Raw genomic sequence first — 17833 nt, 5'->3', positions numbered from 1 at the left:
TTCTCGTGTTGGATTTCAGGTTAAACTTTAGACCTTGTAGATATGTTGTGTTATGTTAGGTTGAAACATTTTACAATTTGGAAAGTAGGAAATGAGGAAGAAAAAATGAAAAATTGAAACATTGGAGTTGGGAGGTCAAATGACAAAATTCATAATAGTAAATTTAGAGGGAAGATGAAAGAAAAAGAAGATGAAGAAGTTAGAGGCGTAAATGGGCTAGGTCGTAAGGAGTAATAAAATTAAATTAACTCGCTTTAAATTTTGAAAAACTTTCACAATTGTTGTTTCCCCTAATATGATTGAGCTCAGGCCCGGCCTACCTGGGCGAATTGGGCTATGGCCTAAGGCAACAGAAAATTTCGGGCATAATTTCATTCCAATAAGTAATGGTGTACATATGACTTTGGCCCAAAATTAAGCCCAATATTGATCGGTGTCTTGGTGGGAGGTTCGACAACATTGGAGAGCATGATTGGAGAAACTTAATCGCCAAACCTGTTGATCGTCTAGAAAAACGCAAGCCATAGAGATCGAGAAGCCTATAAATCGGCTGAGTATTTCATTCCTCTAATCTAATTTATATTTCATTCTCAGTCCAATTTATCAAATTCTTTCCTAAACCTACTACATCTGGGGGTTTGGAGACCCAATTTTAAGCAAACATGAAACATGAAAAGCTTACAGATTTTGAGGTTTTGGTGAGTTTGACTCATATTCTGAATTTTTTTTCTCATTCTAATTTCTAATTTGTGTTCGATTTTATAAATTGGATGAGTTTGACTCCTATTATGATTTCCTTTTTCTCATTCTAATTTCTGATTTGTGTTCGATTTCTGTCTTGGGTGAGTTCGATAATTCGATTATTGTTTGTTTCAAAAATTTGATTCCTTCTTGTTAGTTGTTGGAGGACGATGACTATAGAAAGGCTTGCTGGAGGAAAACTGGAAATAATAAAGGCAAAATATAATAGAATAGTTGGATTTGGAGGGTAATTTTGGAAGTTTAATTATAGAGTTAATTTGTTGTTAGCTTATTTATTAGTGGGAAAGGCCTTTGTTTTTGTTGTTCATCTATTATCTATTTTTCTTTATTGATTCTCTTTCATACGAATGCACATTGATTTTTGGATGATACTTGATAAGTTTGCATAGAAGTGTATGCTAAAATGTTGCTACTAATTCTGGCAATCTGGTATGATTTTGTTGTGATAATGCACTTTTTGATAGAATTGGCAAAATTTGATTACTATTTTGTGATGCTATGTTATAGTTTGTAGATATTTGTTACAAGGTGAATTGGTTTATACTAAGGTGATTTGGATGCTAGAAAGTGATGTTTTGTATTTGGAACGTGCAGTTGAGGTTAATGTTCATTTGGTAATTGAGATTGGCGAGGTCATTCAGATTTTGAAGTTAATCATTAAAGTCTTCGGTGGTGATGTTCCTCTAAGCTATTGTTGGGCTATTTTAACTCATGAAAGTTTAATGCTATTGATGGGTTGCTCATGAAAGTATATTGTTATTGCTCATGAAAATCTTTAAAGTATTCTCCATCCAAAGCTCAAGTTCTATGGTGGTTTTTCTTTCTTACTTGTTTAATATGTCAAAGTCATTTAATATATTTTGATTTAAATATAGTGATATGGTGTAGTTAACATTTTTGTTGTTTATAGTAATTATTAACTTCTGGCCTATGCCTAGCTTTTTTTTTATAACATTAATAATGTATTTGTTGTTTCAAAAACAAATATGTGTCATGAATTGTAAGTATTAAATAATAAAAATAATTATTTTTTGGGCATTATTTTATCATTTCGTTCGGGACATGAGAAACTAATGGACCGGCCCTAATTGAGCTTAATTCATCTAGAATTTTAATTTTAATTTTAATTTTTGAATTTGGTCCACAACAAGTCCACAATATACAATATATTAATAAAAATTTAAAATGTTTGTGTGTGTGGATGTGATATATATATATATATATATATATATATATATATATATATATATATATATATATATATATATATATATATATATATATATAGGTTCAGGTTCATTTGAGACCATTTTAATTTTGTAAGACCGTGAGACCAAATCTAAAAATAATTTTAAAATGCAAAATAAATGGAAAAATCCAAAAATTATTTTTTTAAATATTATTTTCGGAACTTGAATTAACTAAAAAAATTATTTTTTTTTAAAAAAATAAAAAAAAAATCCCGTTTTTTTTTTTTTTGAAAAATACGTAAAGTATTCTAAATAGAATATTACACTGACATATTCTAAAAAATAATTTTAAAATGCAAAATAAATGGAAAAATCTAAAAATTCTTTTTTTAAATATTATTTTCGGAACTTGAATTAACTAAAAAAATAAAAAAAAATAAAAAATTCTATTTTTTTTTAAAAATACGTGAAATATTCTAAATAGAATATTACACCGTACATATTCTAAAAATAATTTTAAAATGCAAAATAAATGGAAAGATCAAAAAATTCTTTTTTTAAATATTATTTTCGGAACTTGAATTAACTAAAAAAAAATAAAAAATAAATAAGAAAAATAAAAAAATGCGTCTCACGGTCTCACAAAATTAGGCCGTCTCACATGAACCTAACCCTATATATATATATATATATATATATATATATATATATATATATATATATATCTTTACTATCCTATAAAACAAATCTCACTATTTCTATAAATAGATTTAATATAATAATAATATTTTTTTAAGATGTCCAAACCATCAAGCAAAAAGTACAACAAACCATCATTGAAATAATAATATTTTTTAAATCATACTATTGATAAAACACTATATACAATTCCAGAATGCATAATCTAACTTAATATCTCAGCTTACAACCTGTGAATTGAATTAGTCTAACATTAATTCCTGATACCTCGACAAAGTCAAGTGATTCTAATCCACCTTCCCCGGCTATCCATCAGCATATCAAATTCAAAACTCTTTAAAAACACTCTTATACCAAAAAAAACCCATTTCAAATTATGCTTTCTCATTGTCCTCATAAAACCATCGAGATGCATGGGAAAGACATCCTACCACCGCCATTATCCATATCTTCTCCTTCAGATGCTCACCAGATTGATCTACGTGAGTATATTTAATATTATCGACAACCACCTCTTGTATTTATATAATTACTAATCTTTAATAACCTAAACCTAGAACAGGCCACCACTGCTTCCAGCGTTACCGCTATAATTACCCCAACATCGTTCCAGTATCTCCTTCCTTCTGTGATTGCTTTCAACAACTCACGTGTAATATTTTTCCCTTTGATTTCTTTCTCTCCCTGTCTCTCTAAACCCTTTCCTATTTTAACCCATGATTTTTTCCCTAAAGGGTTTTCTAATTTGGGATGAAGATGAACAGGAACTTGAACAAAACTCGAAGGAAGTTACCTAAATGAAAATTGGAGGAAAGCTACATGAGATACCCTTTGAACACCGACACCGTCGTCCGTGCTTCTAATTTCATGTTGATTTTTGTATTTTGATTTTGCAGGTAAGACATTATGTACATATTTGCAATAAATAATAATTCTTGGGTATGCCTATGTCTTATTCCTACATAAAGTTTATCTCTTTGATTTGCAACGATATTTATTTACAAAGAATATACAACAAGTGAAGAGCTTCTTGAATCTAAATTAGTGTTTATTTGCTTCAAATGATTTTATTATGCTTTTTTTTGTGATATTGTGTAACAGTTACATGATATAGGAACTTAAGATGGTGATATTTGATTATGAGTTTTTTGGTGGGCACTATTAGAGGTTTGAAGCGCTAGAATGGAGGTTGTTTCTTGGTCTTTTTCTATCTTCGGTACACACCCTAAGAACACTAATGCATAGGTAACCTGGTAAAGCTTTCGACTCATCCCAATTTAATCCTAGGGTCGAGTCAATGTTGAATCATGAGATCTAGCAAATATTTGTCGATTATGGCAAGCCTTCCTCTATATCTGGTATCTTTTTGCTAATTAATTGTTGTCACACATACTCTACGTCGGGTGTAATTACATGTGGTGTGTATGACAAAGTTTTATAAGAGAATGAATATAGTTTGTTGTATATTAAGGAGTTGTTGAGTGATCTGGTTTTATTTATTTTCAGGTGCAAGAGGAAATGATAATTCGGTGATGGTCACTACAGGGTCAATGAAAAGGGAGGTATCAAGGACAACAAAGTGATTTGCATACCTAAAAACTATATAATCTTACCACCAACTAATTCTTATCACATAATAGTAATGTTTATTTTTATTTTCTTTTCTTTTTATTCGTTTAAATTTGATTTACAAATAATGAGTGACAAAATTTGTGAATTATTATGGAAAACAGATTTTTCATTGTCGCACAAGAAGACGAAAACCATTGTAATTGATTTTATCAATGTGTTACTATTTTGGTCTGCTTACATTGATCTATTTACTGATGCATAGTGAAAACAGACTATGTTGGTACTACTCATATTGGAAGGTTTATCGTGTTTTGACCATTAGTGGCTTGCACATGTCTTTTTTCTTCAAGCATCAACATGTGCATACTTTATTTTTCTCTTAACAGGTTCTCCAAAATTCTTTCAAAGTTCACATTATTTGGACAATGAGTGAATTGTTGCCATGCTCAAACTTGTAAACATTTGGATTAAAACTCCAATGTAGATGGTCGTGAAACTTAAGGTAAATATTTTGAAATTATTATGTTCTCATGACACGACTGTGGCATCATGGAATTCTGTGGATTTGAAGCTCCTTGAATATGCTGATTTGTTAATTGGTTTCCATGTTGGGATTTGCGACTCAAAGCCTATTTAAGTGTCACGAGTAGGTGTAATGTTAGTCTGTTTCCGGTGTATCATCACATATTTTCTTGGTTGTCAATTTTTCCCCGAATAGGCTACTTTCCTGCTGGTGGTTGTTGAATATTTCTCTTCAAGGACAGTGAAGACTTTTTAGCTATGGTTTCTCCTTGGTTGTCCTTCATTATGATGCTTAGTTCATGTTTTTGCCTAGGCGTTATATTGACATTCCTGATTAGTTGGTGATCTTCAAACATGTTTGTTAATTGTGTTATGTCTGGTTCTTTTTGTTGATTTCATACTTTCATTGTTGTTTAATATGTTCTTATCATATATATATATATATATATATATATATATATATATATATATATATATATATATATATATATATATATATATGTCTATTTAAAATATAATATTTTTTTAATTAGATGTTTTTTTTTGTGATGTCTATAATTGTATTCAACTACTTAGGATGAGATAGGTGGTTATAATAAACAGTAAACGCTTTAAGAAAAAATTAGATGCACATTCAGGTAAATTTTAACTACCTATTTGTTTTCTACATCGATTTTTTAAATTATTGAAAATAAAATATAAATAAAAAACAATAGATCGAAATTATTATTTTTAATCTTTAAAAAATGTCACGAATCAAATTTATAAGTGGAAACTATAATCAAATTCTATCAGGAAAGGACCAAAATAATTTTAAAATAAACTTCAAAATAGATTAAATTTGTGAAAATAATATTTTAGATATGTGTGTTATGTTGTGATAATTTTTTTATATGGTTAGTAAAAATACGAAAAAGAGAAGGATGGTATTAAGAAAATCAATTACATTTTCTATCTATCATATTTACAAGTATACATTAAGATTATTATTAAGGTATCATTAATACGTATGCATGGATATGATTATTGTTTATAAAAATATACCAATAAGGTTATAAATTTATTTTAATAATCTACGAAATTAAAAGTTATGTAAATGTGTATGAAATAAAGGATAATAATACAAAATAATAAATCCTAGGGAAAACTTATGGAGAGGCAGTGGTGGAATGCATACATCATCAATTGCATGTAACTTTGGGCTTAAAATGAGGTACATGGTATTGTAATGTTTTCAATATTTTTAGGCTTAAAATGGAATGTTTTATATCAATAACCCAATTTGTAGTAAATACGTTATTGGAAACAAGGCTGCCGAAGAGACGTCAATGGGGGGTTGGAGGTGCAATTCACTTAACTCATGGGGAGGGTACTGATGGTTGCCCTTGGTAGTCAAATATTTCATGGTCTTTTTTTTTTTTTTTTTTTTTTAATAACTTGTAAAGGTTGGCTGGTTAGCATTTGTTTGTTCTATTTAGAATATGTTAAGTACGTTTTGTAATATGTTTATGCTCTCAAATGTCATAAAGTTTTTCCATATTTCGTATTTTTTTTACCTTCAAACAATATAAATATGTTGTTGGTTAGTATTTGTTGTAGATGTTCATGTCAAATGATGCCAATATCTAGGCATTCTAAATCTTGTGATGCTTATTATATGAGCAAATTACAGGAAAATGACAATGTACTTTTTTTCGTATAAACAATGAACCTCATTTTTACCCATAATAGCAAGATACTTACATGTAAATAGTTAATATACTACCTATTTACATTCTTTAATGATAATATGATTATGTAATCAATAATAGCAATGTTACAAATTCTTGTCCACAGTCTTTTACTATTGAATTGGTGTGGCTCTCGTGCAAATATACCAACACTGAAATCTATTATAAAATACATTGTTGTAATGGAAAGTAATAAAAATATGATGCTCTAATGAAATCTCATCACGAATCACACCTCTAACAACTATACCACTAATTTTGGTTACACTCTTAACCTAAAACCGAAAATCGAAAACCCAGAACCTATAAGGAAACTATATTCCAAAATAACATACAATATATGCTCTTTGTAATATGTCATGTTTTCGAAAGTGAAACTAAGGGGCTTTTTTTTTTTTTTTTTTTTTTTTTTTTTTTTTTTGTGAAGAGCTACACAATCACTTTTGTCTGCGTCACGCAGACAACGTGCAGACCTATGCCATCGCAGAGTGTTTGTTTTTTGGAAGTGCGCAGACTAAAAAACGTCTGCACGAGGTCTTTCTGGCGCAGACATGGGTCACTATCTTCAAAGGTCTTCAGACCTCATTTTAACCAAAAAAAAAAGACCACCCGTTTGTTTTTTTTCTTTCTCTTTTTGCTGAAAATGCATTTTTAATCTTTATGACATGAAATTAAGTTTGAAAAATTAATTTATTTCAACAGTTGCAGACGTTAAAAACAAACAGTCTTCTTATTGTAGACTACAGACATTTGGTCCACATCTTCTGCCGTAGAGGCTTGCAGATGTGGTTCGTAGACTGCAGACATTTTGGCTTAAAAAAAACAAACAACACCTAACTGTAGAAAAGAAATTATTCGCCGGATGAACTAATTGCAGAAACAACTTATTCGTCACCGCCGCTTTGCGCATATATATATATATATATATATATATATATATATATATATATATATATATATATATATATATATATATATATATATATATATATATATGATTTCTTGAAATGAAGAGATACAACCAATTAAGAAACATGTACAATCTTAAAATGCTTCAAGAAAACCGTATTGAAATTTATATGGTAATAATACTATTCGCCAACAATATCAGTCCAATCTTCCCTAATTTCTCTCCCATTACCCACCGCTCCATCTTCTCTACCTTCTATGCCCTACATCAGTCAAATCTTCATGTTTTCTCTTTATTCCTTATTGGAAGACCACAATCGTCTATGACAACGAAGAAATCACGCCCACGGTCTCTGGAAACGATGAATCCGCACCCACTAATCTTGGTTCGAGGTGATCACCTTTTCCCTTCTCCAAAATCTAATCTTTATCATCTTAGTTGAAATTAGGGCCCTTGTTTGAGCGATTTAAGTTTTACCGATCTATGCGTGCTTGTTTTTTATTTAGGTTTTCACGGTATATAGGTTTTGTTCATCTGCTTCGTGGCTTTATCACTGACTTCCTCTTTGTGTTCGAGAGCTACAAGGTATGTTTTTCTTCTGTCTTAACCATTTCCCACGTTAAATTTATATGATTGGCTGCTTTTAACTTTTATTCTGTAGTTTTGATGGTTCATTCTCCTATAACCTTCACTTTCCCTTTTATTAGCCCAAATATTGAAAAAGTCTCATATCTACATAGTCTCACCCTTCCTATGGCTTCTTTATTACTGATCGATGTCATGTCATCCATGGCTACCCTTTTCCCAAACCCTACTGCCCGTCTCCTTCTGTTTTCAATAGTTCACATGACTGTTACTACTTTTTTAAATGCTTCAATCCAGATATGTAACCACGGAATAGTAAACTTAAATGAAGAAGAATACTTGGAATTTGGTGATCAAAAAATCTTGGTCAAACCCTAGCTAACTGGGTATACAATTTATTTTAGAGTTTATTTTGTGTTCTTACATTCATTTTCACTTTTTCTAATGTATTTTCTTTGGAGATCTCTTTAATTGGACTTTCAGGTGAGATATGAATTATACGATAAATAAACAGATTATGGAGACCTAGCAAAAGGGGAAGATGATACACAAGATTATGATGGTATATATCTTCCTTGTTGTATGTGGTATGTCCCAACATCCATCTCCCTATATTGGTTTCAGTTATAAGAAGTAGTTTCCAGTGACCCGAAAGGTGGATGCAAACTGATTAGGATTACGGCTTCAATGTAAAGCCATTTGGTCTGATATGTTGCCTCCTATTAATCTGTGTTATCCTTCATCAGGTATGTATCTATTATAAACAATATTCTTGGTTATAGCGTGTGCAATATGTACCTGTATTTTCAGTTGTCGACCTTGATGGAAATAGCCATGTATGTTTATGCACATCTCTCTTTGCAGATGCACTCATGTTCAAGGTCAAGATTGTGTACAAAGAAACCTGAATCTTTATCGCATCCTTGGGTTTTTTTAATGATTTTTGGTTAAAAGTGATACTAATGATGTATTTGAAAGCTTAATTTTTTTTTTGTTATCTATATTAGCCATTTTATTAAACTTCTATTTTGCAATAACATTGTCTCTTTATACTTTCTCTGAAATCTTAGTGTCTTATATGGAATCTGTTACCTCCACAAGCAAACGTTCTTAAAATGCATCGGTTTGTAAGGGTTGGAAGTAATGGGAAGGAAAAAATGTGTGTGTGTGTGTGGGGGGGGGGGGGGGGGGGGGTACATCACATTGAAATCAGTGGAAAGTGTTTGATGAAGCTAATTGTGGTTATTGTTGAAGGTGGTCTACTGTTTGGATCTAAGGTTGGAGTGATTTTTGTTAGTTGAAAGAGTGAGAATAAAGGTGGGGACTAAGGAAGCACAATTAATGTTTATTTTCTTAGGTTTCGATTCTTATTTAAGGATGTTCGTTTGGATGGATCGGTTTAATCCGATCCGATCAAGTGAATCCAAATTAATTTCGGTTTTCAAAACGTAGATTCAAATAGTCCAAACTAAATTCAAATCCGATCCAATCCAACCAAATTATAATTCGGTTGAATCGGTTTTTTACAATTCGGTTTTCAAGAATCAAGACATTTCAACAAATATATAACTTTAGTATTAACTTACTCTATAATATAAACTAAAAAATATTGTTTAATTAGTTTTGATTAAAACTTATAAATAACTATCAAGAAAAATATATTATAGTTTACTATTTTATAGACAATTATTTTTATAAGAAGTACATATTAAAGTATTATAATAAAAGTATTATAATAGATAAAAATTTAATATACTAAAAGAATAATTTAGTAAATTTATAGATTATTAAAGATATATAATAAAAAGAACAAAATAATAAATTGTAATTTGGTTTTTTTGGACTATTCGGTTTTTATTTTATAAACCAAAATCAATCCGAAATCCAAAATAATAATTCGGTTTTGCTAAAACCAATCCAAAAATCCGAATATCCGAACCAAATTATCCGATCCAAATTGTCCAATTAGACAATTCGGTTTTATCCAAATAGTGAACAGTGCTATTCTTATTAAGATAATTTATTGCTAATTGTTTCTAACCTATACTTCTTTGCTATGTACATTCACTGTCAAATGTTCATGTTTGAAGAAAAGTCGATTATAGACGAATTTAAACATTTTTGTAAGTACATTGATAATATTGGTATAAAATAATAAAAAAGCGTTACATATGTTAATTTTTTTTTTATTGTTTTGCAGTTTTACTAGGACTTCCGTCCAATCTTCATGCTTTTGCAACATCCGACTTTTAAATCATCCTATTTAAGCATTATGTGTCGGTATGGCTGTGTGTGTATTTCTAACAAAGACAATAAGTAAATACAAATGAAACATTATCATATTTTCTCTATACTGATTTCATTTATTTATGTTATAACAAGTCCTTTATTTTTTAAGAAGACCAATATAAACCATTATCTCTTTTACATATATGCAGGATTGTTTCATGTGAAAGCTCCCATTATATGAGATGTAATTGCATGCACAAATTGGGTTTCATGAAGGTATGAATGTCAAAATTAGATGGATTCAAAACTCTCAAATTTGATTCTGTTATATTTTTGTCAACTTTGCATCATGTAGTTATATAAGAATAAGAAAGGTGTTGATCCACCAGTACCTGATCGTAATATATATCCTTTGTTGGCAAGTTTTCATGATTTATTTTTGTATACTACATGATATTATAGTTAGTTAGTTGGTAATTTCATATCTTTGTAGAAATCCATGTATTTATAACCCTATCAGTACCATCTAATCGTTTTTGTAGGAAAATAGCTTCGGAGTTTGGCAAAATTAGTTATTTTAGAAAGCAAGGGTTCTGGTATATTTTTTAACAATTAAAATATTGCAATATAAAGTAAAAACTAAGTAGGATGCTCATATGTACTCATTTTATTTTATATTTTATGATTCTAATGGTGCCAATTGCTCATTCATGCTAGGATTCCTGAAAGTTAAGGAATAAGAGTCATGCAGCTAGCTATGTCACAAATTCATTTTTTTGCTTTTGTTTATTATTATTGATTTTATATCATTTTTTAAGTCCTACACTCATTTTTTCAAATATAGCATGAAACTATATTTTTGATGTTATTCTTCTTTTGTGAGTTGATGTAAATATCAAGGAAGTTTATTTATTTATTTACGCGTATTCCAACAAAGTTGATTTTTATTTATTAAATCACTTAGCTTATGTATGTATATTATGTCTCTCTATCTTATATATTATATATGTGTGTGATGTATGTTTATGTATATCTATTTCTAACAAACAGGTAGACCCAAATTCAAAAGTTTTAATCTGGTGTTTTCTTGGAATATTTTTGTGGGAAAATGACCTTTAGACACCCTCCACCTAATTGGATCGAAATTGAGGCAAGAACAAGAAAAAGAAAAATCGTACATCACCATCAAAGATATCCCGAGTTTGTATCAAGGTATAGTATTTTTAAAAAGTCTTCACAAAATGATAGTGTTTTAAAACTTAATTACTAAAGGGTAGTAAGTAAGTTTTTAATACGTTTTATTTTTCTTTTCAATTTTTAAGTACGTCATTTCGTTCACAACGACGAATAATGTTGGCCACCCCAAACTTTTTCCGGCAACAAATTAGTTTCCGTCTACCAAACCCAAATGCAATAAAAGCTATATATGCATATATTAATTAAAAGCAAATCCAAGTCAAAATATTGAAAAAAACCATTAGGTCGTGAAATCGATGCTTTAGTGCTGTCTAAATAATCCATTCTTTAGTACTATATCAACAATCCATTCTCGGTTGTATCATTTTACAATTGTCAATCATAACCTATTTTTATTTTAATCCAAAATAATATGTTGCAGTAAAACTAACTGTCTCTTGAAAACTATTTAACCTATTTTTATTTTAATCCAAAATAATATGTTGCAGTAAAACTAATTGTCTCTTGGAAACTATTTGTTGAAATGTACTATTTTTCGCTACATCCTCTAATCACCGAAATGTATTAATAATTGTATGGTACTATTCGCCGTCGCTGCTTTGTGCGGGTACACCACTCGTGTGTGTGTGTGTGTGTGTGTGTGTGTGTGTGTGTGTATATATATATATATATATATATATATATATATATATATATATATATATATATAAAAGTTGGTAAAAATTGGTCAGAGTTCGGCGGTCAAACACCGCGAACCACTATGTGTTAATGACCAATTGTGTGTAATTCTATGTTTATAACGTTTATTAAAGATATTTTATTCATAATCATTTTTCAGAACATCTTAAACTGCTTAAACCGTCTATCGTTGAAGATTGAATAAAAAATCATTAAAAATTAAATTCTATTTGTAACGTTAAAAATAAATTTTTGCATTAATTATATCTGAGAGCTATGGATAAGATACTTGAATATGCTATGTTCTTTCTGATTGCATGAATATAAAGAACGTCCAAAATGGAGGTCGTATAAGAAAGTTACGCATCTTTAAAGTTACAAAAATCAGTATTTATTTGATTTTTCCTGAATCAAACTGTGCATTGCTTCGTTTGGAATAGCTACGAACCTCAAAAATCATTTTTGAACACGTTTTTGAAATCAGACTACGGTCTATTATTTTATTATATTTTTATAATATTTTTAAACTCATCCAAAATCAGATTCGTAAAATCTGTCGAATCCGAACTCATTAATCGCGAAACTTTAAACGTAAATTAACGGAGTTTGGTATATCGGAATTGAATTTCGTCTGTATTTTTGGAATCACAACGACCGAGACAATAAGCAAGCATTTTCAGAAAATTTTCAAGAAGCGAATTGATCACACGAGAATCGAGAATCGAGAGTCGGATTTACAGCACAAAAATACACAACATTTGATTGTTTTTGCACAAAATATTTTTAGATATTTGATCTTTGTACAACCAAAATCATTGTACAATCTAATAAAATCTTTAAAAATCAGATTTTATATTTGTCAATAATTGGTACACTCATAAGTCTCTGGGACTCCTTCCCATCTTCTTCCTCACAGAAACTCTCAGGTCCTGTTTGATATACGTCTGACCGAGTTGGCTTAGACGTTTTTGGCTGACTCGGTCAGCTAAAGTTGTTTGTTACACTGGATTTTGGATGTTTGACTCAGTAAGCTAGATCTGATAAGAAAAGACGAGAGATATCGGCTGACAGAGAAAGAGATTAACGTTTCCAAAAGTGCCCTTGCCCTACCGTTCCAATTTTCAGAGTCTCCATCCCCTTTCTTCTCTCTTTCAGCGACGATCGAAAATTTGAGCATCTCCCCCCACCCACTGATCAACGATTCAAGCCTCTATCCCCCTACCGATCGACAATTTCTGCCTCTTCTCATCAGGTACTGCTTCCGTCTCTTCTTAGTTGCATTTTTGCTGTTTCTGTTTCGATTTTTTGTTGATTTGCTCATGCTTGTTGTTCATTTTGATTTCATTAACTCAAATTGATTTCATTTTTGATTCAATTTGTTTCGTCGTAATTTCTCCAATCAAGAGGTTTGAACTTTGAAGCCAAAAAATTTCTTGTTTGAGAAAAGAAGGAAATTCGCCTCTAAAAATGGTGAAGAGATTCTACCGTCTTTTTAATTTATTGTTGTATTTTAAACTATGCTTTTAGATTTTGAGATTCTTTTGTGAAAATTGATGAAGAGACTCTGCGCTTTTTTAATTTCTTCTCTTTTTTCTCAGAGCCTAATGATTCTAGCCCATATAATCTTTGAATAACATAAGTTCCTCTTAGTTGCAATCACATTTATACATAGATCTGCACAATATAACCAATGTTCTTTTAATAAAGCACAATATCGGCATAGACCTGTATAGAATCAGAGTTTTGTAATTAGTTATAGATCTGTTTTCAAATTGAAAGTGGCCAATAAAAGTTTCATGAATTACCAGTTGACATAAGGCTGATTCTTGAACACTGTCATATAAATCGGTCCATTCATTGCTCACTTCGGATGGTAAACACTGTATGTATGTAGAGCTGCAATCAGTTTTGAATATATTTTCTATAAGTGAATTAATTTTTGGTATTTGTTTTGCAGGGTGGGGATTTTTATTTCAGATGAGAAAAGTTTATTCCAGATGAGAAAAGTCAATATGTTAATTACTTGTGTTTTCTGTTTGAATGTTGATGATCATAATATCTTTAGATAGTTGAGGATTTTATTTAACCAGGAGAAGCCCATGCTCCGCATGGGGTGAATAGGGTTTTGACGTTAATTGAGTTTTGAATTGACAAAATAGATAACATGTATAAAACACAAAGAAATGTGACCAAAGTCAAGAGAGCTGGAAAAGTGGTGGGGCAAGTATAAAAGAAAAAAACAGAGGGGGCAGTTTTGAAAAAAGCTATAAAAGTGTTAGAAAATCAAAATATAAAATTTGTGGCCAAAATAAGAAAGTTAAAACTTTCATGTTCATTCATGCCCACGGGATTTAATATATATATATATATATATATATATATATATATATATATATATATATATATAATTTGTTAAAAGTATTTGTAAAAGATATTGAAATAAGTTTTTTAGCTTTTAATTCCCCAAAATTCTATGTTTATTTTTTTATATTTTGAGAAAATGGGTTTCCTTTTGAATTGCTTGTGAAATGTAAAATGGTCGTTTTTAATTGGTCAGCACACTCACCAGCATGTCTCCTTACTCGACAGACCTTTTCTCGGTCAGCAACTATCGAGACCTCGATCCCCTCCTCGTCTTCTTCTTCTCCGTTTAACGGTAAATAAAACACACCGGCAGGTGTTATTTTTCCGGTGAAATCAAAGAGGCAGCAGCCTCTCTCTTTCCTCCATTATTCCTGTCGATTTAAACAGCAATCCAAACACCCCTATGAACTCAAAGAAACCACCCAAGCACCCCCTTTTGACTACTGTACCGATCTCACTCCCTCCCTTTTCTTTGGCACCGGCGAAGTGGGGAAGAAGAAGGACCGGTAAGCTAACCGGTTGTGGCGAGCCTCCATCCGACCCTACTGTTGCTAATTTCCTTTCTTCATCGATTGAATATCACAGGACCACCCCGGGACCAACGGCTTTCCCTCCTCCCCTTCGCGATCCACTGCCGGAGCAGCCCCTTGCTTCCATCACAGCTGACGACAGCTCTTACTGACGCCTTCGTCCTTCTTCTCCGATCAAGGTAAGAGCTAGTGGAGTTTTCCTAATCCATCTCGTCATCTGTTTCCACTTGTGTTTCTCTTTTTCCCTCTTCCAACCAGACGAAGATTAAACCATAAACGGGCTACCGGAGGTCGCCCCCCCCCCCCCCCCCCCCCCCCCCCCCGATGGATTTGCCACCATCGAACCACCCTCCCACCTCCCTGGTCTGTTAGCGTTCGTGCTTCTTTCTTTTTGCTACGATCAGACGAAGGAGATGACCCAATCCATCCCGTCATCTGTTTCCACTCGCGTTTCTCTTTTTCCCTCTCCCAACCAGACGAAGATTAAACCAGAAAGGGGCCACCGGAGGTCGACTACCCCCCACTCGACGGATTTGCCACCATCGAACCACCCTCCCACCTCCCTGATCTTTCGTGTTTCTTTCTTTTTGCTCCGATCAGGCGAAGGAGATGACCCAATCGAACCAGAAGAGGAAGAAGACGCCGAAGATAGCCATCTGTCGGTGCCCCTTCATGCGGTTTACTCGATCATCGTCGGAGATCAGGCCTTTCTCCATGCTGTTTCGTTTGCTCGATCTTTCCCCCGTTCCTTTGCTGATCTGATGAACAAAGAAAAAAAGGATCTCGTCGATTCTTTTACCCAAACTTTGTATCAAATTGGCAAAACGAGTCCCTGCAATTGTAACTTTAAATCAAAATCAGCCTTTGACCTAAATCCTTACAAACTAGGTCTAGGCATTACAAATTGGTCCCTGACTTGAATTAGTTTGACAGATCAACCCCATTTTGCATTAAAAGACCAAAACAGCCCATTTTAATGTAAATTAATACAAAAGTAGTCCCTTTTAATTTAATTTATCCAAAGATCAGTCCCTTGTGTAAAATAAATTACAAAATAGCCTCTTCTTTTAAATATAAAATATTTGAAAACAAGTCCTTTTAGTTTAAAACATTACCAAATTAACCCAAAAACGTTTGAAACTCCGAGAATGGTTACGTTGCGATTTCTCACGTGAAGTTTCACCAAAAAGCGAATCGTGATCGAGATTACGCTTCAAATGTAAGTTTCTATGACCCCTCTTTTACGATTTTAATATTTGGGGGAGAATATATGTGTGTTTATTAAAGTTTGATGATTTTATAGTTTTATATACAAAATAACATCAGACTTTATTGTTGGTCAAATTTTATGAAATAGCAATCTAAAAATGTGATAAATCACCAATAGATCAATTAAGCTAAAGTAGATTGTTAAATGATGATATATTTATACCTTACGTGAAATATAAATATAATTATTAAGAAAATTCATAAGATTATAAGTAGATTGCTATAATAACACATTTTGAGATTATAAATCACAAAAGGATGGTTATATATATATATATATATATATATATATATATATATATATATATATATATATATATAAGTTAAAGTACATGGAATCATGATAATATATATAAATGACAAAAAATATTATTCGCGTATAAAATGAAAGTACATTGTTATATTTGATGGAGAAGTCAAAATTATGAAATCGTATAATTAATAGTTAAGGTTATCGAAAATTAACTTTTAATATATATAATTTATGTAGGGTTCGAAGTTTATAGTGAGGTGTCGAAGTACAATTAGGCCTGGTTAGTTTCGAAGTCATTGTATTGTATTTCGAATTTATGTATTACATAAGGCATTGTTAGAGGTCGAAGCTCTCATGTCTAGTCTTTATGTTTTTTTTGTGTACGCGTATGTATGTCCCTATAAATAAGGAATGTATAGGATGTCGAGAGTAACTTTGTGAACTTTTGTGAGTGAGAGCACTTTACTCTATCTATACTCCTGCATTCATTCAGACGCAATCAAAGAGCCAAACATATTCTATTTACATCATTGTTCTTAATTCATTATGTACTTTGATTTCGATGTTAATACTCGATTCATAAGAACTACAATTTATGTAAAAATGAATGTAAATTTTATAAATATATTTTTATATTAAATATAAAAATTTAACATAATTGACTTCAGGACTTAAGAGTTGTTATTTACGAAATATTATATTTTATATATCTCATGTATTATAAATATCATGGGAATTATTGGTTTCACGTTGGTTGAAACCTGGAAAAAATTATAAAAGCAGCCGTTATGCTGCCCAAATTTCGTCAGAACAAACAATAGAAATTTGGAAATCCATTAAGTCTTACGTATCTTAAATACTAAAAGAATTCAATCAAATATTATTCCTAAACAACAAAATCATAAATATTCAACAATATTATAACGGAAAGTTTAAGATTAGGAGGCCTAGACACATTGTTAGGATCCAACATCCCAAGGTCTCCCTACTGGTGTCATGTTGTTTCTAGAGCCATATGAGTTAGCTTCATTTCCTAAGCCATTTGAGCTATGTTGTTGAGTATACTAAGACTGTGTGTCTTAGTGGGAAAACTCTTTATGTTCATAATCGTTAATCCTCAGAGAACGACCAACGACAGATATAAGTGTCATACTATTGATCTTGTACGATCAGACCGTCCGCCTAGAGTTGCTAGCTACAACTACGTCCGACGAGACGAATTTTGGCGTTGACGTTAGTTTCATTGAACATTACCACGTGCTGTAACAAGGTGAATGACGTTAGCATGCCCTATTATGGAGCCAGTACAAAAAGTTTAGTGTCATAAGTTTGGTTATGAGTTC

General features: G+C 31.3%; 4 long non-coding RNA genes across 6 annotated transcripts; 3 read left to right on the top strand and 1 right to left on the bottom strand.

Moving 5' to 3' along the window:
- The first annotated feature begins 434 nt into the window (after positions 1-434).
- LOC145090889 (uncharacterized) lies at positions 435-1564 on the top strand. The gene is made up of 2 exons (XR_013701814.1): positions 435-698; positions 1357-1564. It is a non-coding gene; the product is annotated as an uncharacterized LOC145090889 (long non-coding RNA).
- A 1314-nt stretch (positions 1565-2878) lies between these two features.
- Positions 2879-5118, top strand: LOC145088962 (uncharacterized). The gene is made up of 3 exons (XR_013701337.1): positions 2879-3133; positions 3214-3547; positions 3753-5118. It is a non-coding gene; the product is annotated as an uncharacterized LOC145088962 (long non-coding RNA).
- Positions 5119-7547: 2429 nt separating this feature from the next.
- On the top strand, positions 7548-9034 carry LOC145088961 (uncharacterized). Of its 2 annotated transcripts, XR_013701336.1 has the most exons (4): positions 7549-7777; positions 7892-8356; positions 8454-8716; positions 8835-9034. It is a non-coding gene; the product is annotated as an uncharacterized LOC145088961 (long non-coding RNA). The 2 variants fall into 2 exon arrangements; XR_013701335.1 differs by having other exon boundaries at positions 7548-7777; positions 7892-8716.
- Positions 9035-13320: 4286 nt separating this feature from the next.
- On the bottom strand, positions 13321-15253 carry LOC145088960 (uncharacterized). Of its 2 annotated transcripts, none has more exons than XR_013701333.1 (3): positions 14641-15253; positions 13880-13970; positions 13321-13799 (listed from the first exon to the last, which is right to left on the bottom strand). It is a non-coding gene; the product is annotated as an uncharacterized LOC145088960 (long non-coding RNA). The 2 variants fall into 2 exon arrangements; XR_013701334.1 differs by having other exon boundaries at positions 13880-13954.
- Between the last annotated feature and the right edge of the window lie 2580 nt (positions 15254-17833).

This window comes from Lactuca serriola, chromosome 2 (genome assembly GCF_051521515.1).
Source record: "Lactuca serriola cultivar US96UC23 chromosome 2, Lser_US96UC23_V15, whole genome shotgun sequence".
Lineage (NCBI taxonomy): Eukaryota > Viridiplantae > Streptophyta > Magnoliopsida > Asterales > Asteraceae > Lactuca > Lactuca serriola.
The sequence above is the reverse complement of the archived record's forward strand: the minus strand, read 5'-3'. Positions and strand labels throughout refer to the sequence as shown.